Here is a 3,697-nt window from a genome sequence, read left to right as displayed (position 1 = left end):
TTTTAAGACCTTCGCGGCTGATGTTCTGGTGTGACTGTATCCTTTTTCAGACTTAAAAATGTAGCTGGGGGCCAATCCTCAGAAACTGTATTGTCTCAGGCACTTCCTGTTTCCCCAAGGCTACTTCCTGTCACACTTCCTGTCCACATCAGTCAGGTTTTTTTTTTAGGGAAAGGAAACGCCACTAGTGTCTAGATTTCTCACACGGCACAAAAGCTTCTCGTTGCTTTTAGAACTCCCAATTCATTGCTTTGTCTAGCATAAAACGTCTTCCATTTTGAGTGATCTTTGAGAAGTAAAGTGTGTGATGTTATTGTATTGTGTGCAACCATTTATTTTCCATAATCTGAGCTGCCGTTAATTTTTGAATAACAATGTGTGTGATTCATGATGTCCCTGGAACTTGAACAACATTTTTAATGTAACCTTTATATAACTATTTAACGTAGTGTGTGTGTCTGTGTGTGTCAGGAAGGGTGAGGGGGCTCAGGAAATATCCAGGACCACATTTTAGTTACACATTAACATCCAAATTTTTTGTAGATATTCAAAATTCTGATCTCTCATCAGGTTGTCTATTGTATCAGTAGGCCTATTGAAGCCCACATCACATGGTCTATTGTATCAGCAGGCCAATTGAAGCCCACATCACATTACTTTTCCCAACATGCAGCTAAACTAAACTAACCCTAAACTGCAGGCTACATATTGCACATACTGTGGAGTCTTTTTTGTTATTTTGCAGGCAATAGGGAATGTTTTTAAAATAAGAGCATGGGGCCCCAACACACTATAATTAAATTACCTGATGGCAAGCTGTCAGTTCTTTGGCATCATGACTATTATGAAAGTGAAACAAAAAAAATGAAATATATATATTTTTTTCTTGCAAAAGCAAAGTAATGGAGTCAAAAGATTGAATTTCTGTTTATGAATTACCATTATGTCTTTAAAGTTGTGGGATAATGAGTTTGTTGAACAGGAAAAATGTCGGCAAAACTCCTTCGCCGCCCTCCCCTTTAAGTGCGATATCCTTGATACTTTGCAGAGTAAACTGACCATTGCAACAAAGTTGCCGACAGGGATAGTTCTTCCTCCGCTGCTCAACCAAAAAACAGAGCGATTCAAGAATGTAGACGTTCCATTGGGATAACAACCACGCACATCGAAACACAGCTAAAGGTAATGCATGCTTATCATATTATTAGACTCACAGCGTTTCAGAGTTCGCACTGTGTGTGGGCGACATGCGGCAGTATGAGATTGTGCTCTTTTTCCAATACATTATTATTTTTTGCTATAGGACTAATAATGATTTAAATTATCAGTATTATTTATCAATATTGTCGTCATATGTTACTTGTGGAGTTGTGTAGGCCTACCGCAGAATAATTAAATAGATTCTGTGTAATGATTAATTTGACCATTTAAAAATATATATTTTTATTACCATGTTTAAGAGTAGCCTATCTTATGACACCACATTGGCTTGGCATGTGAGCCTATTGTAAAATTTCACCCATTATACTATCACCTGTCTGTTTTGCTGTAGGCTATGGGTTTACAGACCCAACCCCATTGTAGATTTGCCAGGGGCACATCAGATCCTTTTCATCTTGAGTGGGTTTTGGGGTCTTGGAATCTGTCTGTTGTTTCACAGCTGAAACCTGATTGAATCAGTAAGTTATTTGTTAGACAGTGCACCAGCAGAGGATGGAGAGACATAACAACTTTAACATTCTTACTGGAATTTCTCATTTAAAATACTTCCCAATTTTAGCTATGTTTTTTGGGATTGTGGTGAGTGAAATTATTAATTTAAATTAAAATGTCATGAATGGCTGAATGTTATGTTGTTCAGTGTCAGTGCCACTTGTATCAAGGCCCAGATGATAGTTCCTCTATATTCCTCCTGTATGAGTGTCTCAGAGCTGCTTGGGTCATTAGATGTTCAGTGTGACGGACAACGTTTCACTGATCAGAATCATTGACCTCCAGAGGCCTCTCTCTCTGTCAATAGATGGACACTACAGCCATCATTATCTGTGACCCTGTTTTAGGTGTTATATGTGGCGTAGTGTAGCATAGGTTTGTAACAGCGTTTTACATGTCATTTTGCTTTGTGTAATGTATTGTTTTCTCTATCTTCTTGCACTTTGTGCTATTGTCCATGCCCAATAATGTTGGTACCATGTTTTGTGTTGCTACCATGCTGTGTTGTCATATGTTGCTGCCTTGCTATGTTGTCATGTGTTGCTGCCTTGCTATGTTGTCTTAGGTCTCTCTTTATGTAGTGCTGTGTTGTCTCTCTTTATGTAGTGCTGTGTTGTCTCTCTTTATGTAGTGCTGTGTTGTCTCTCTTTATGTAGTGCTGTGTTGTCTCTCTTTATGTAGTGCTGTGTTGTCTCTCTTTATGTAGTGCTGTGTTGTCTCTCTTTATGTAGTGCTGTGTTGTCTCTCTTTATGTAGTGTTGTGTTGTCTCTCTTTATGTAGTGCTGTGTTGTCTCTCTTTATGTAGTGCTGTGTTGTCTCTCTTTATGTAGTGCTGTGTTGTCTCTCTTTATGTAGTGCTGTGTTGTCTCTCTTTATGTAGTGCTGTGTTGTCTCTCTTTATGTAGTGTAGTGTTGTCTCTCTTTATGTAGTGTAGTGTTGTCTCTCTTTATGTAGTGCTGTGTGTTTTGTCTTAATTTTTTTTTATCCCAGACCCCACAAGGCTTTTTGCCTTTTGGTAGGCTGTCATTGTAGATAGGAATTTGTTCTTAACTGGCTTCCTAGTTAAATAAAGTAAAAGTAATTCACGCTACGGATCAATACAGAACTATTTCCAATTACATTTACTAATCAACAAAGACGACTTCAAACCTCCAGAGTTAACATTACATTCACTTTGATTTTCTGTTCTGCTTTCCTTAATTGAAATGCATTCCTGGTGACTACCTCATTGAAGCTGTTTGAGAGAATGCCAAGAGTGTGCAAATCTGTCATTAAGTCAAAACGGGACTACTTTGAAGAATTTCAAAAACGAAATATATTTTTGAATTGTTTGACACTTTTTTCCCCCGTTACTACATGAATCCATATGTGTTATTTCATAGTTTTGATTTCACTATTATTTTACAATGTAGAAAATGGTAAATATAAAGAGAAACCCTGTACTGAGTAGGTGTGTCCAAACCTTTGACTGGTACTGTACATAAAGAACCCTGCCAACTAATATAAACACTTTGTATTTTAGTTTTGGGTCAATTCTTTGCCTTCTGTAAGTTTTTAAGAATCATTGCATTGTAATTCCGTTACCAAAAAAACGAACGTTTTAAAGATATTTTCTCATTTTCAACACCGATACCGATTATAGGAGGACCAGAAAAGCAGATACCGATTATAGGAGGACCAGAAAAGCAGATACCGATTTATAGGAGGACCAGAAAAGCAGATACCGATTATAGGAGGACCAGAAAAGCAGATACCGATTATAGGAGGACCAGAAAAGCAGATACCGATTATAGGAGGACCAGAAAAGCAGATACCGATTATAGGAGGACCAGAAAAGCAGATACCGATTTATAGGAGGACCAAAAAAGCAGATACCGATTCATTGGCCGATTTAAAAATAATAATAATAAAAATAAAAAAATCCAAATATTTTTTTACATTTATTTATTTGTACTAATGACAATTACAACAATACTGAATGA

At 37.2% G+C, this 3,697-nt stretch overlaps 1 protein-coding gene across 2 annotated transcripts in view; it reads left to right on the top strand.

Annotated features, from left to right (window-relative positions):
* The first annotated feature begins 1,055 nt into the window (after positions 1-1,055).
* The window catches only part of LOC109910211 (arf-GAP with Rho-GAP domain, ANK repeat and PH domain-containing protein 3), a 55,733-nt gene continuing 53,091 nt past the window's right edge, over positions 1,056-3,697 (top strand). For both annotated transcript variants that reach the window (XM_031797454.1, XM_031797453.1), the window contains exon 1: positions 1,056-1,182. The gene's annotated coding sequence lies outside the window, so the exon portion shown is untranslated. The remainder of the gene's footprint in view (positions 1,183-3,697) is intronic.

This window comes from Oncorhynchus kisutch, linkage group LG19, assembly GCF_002021735.2.
Source record: "Oncorhynchus kisutch isolate 150728-3 linkage group LG19, Okis_V2, whole genome shotgun sequence".
NCBI lineage: Eukaryota > Metazoa > Chordata > Actinopteri > Salmoniformes > Salmonidae > Oncorhynchus > Oncorhynchus kisutch.
This window is presented reverse-complemented; position numbering and strand designations above follow the sequence as displayed.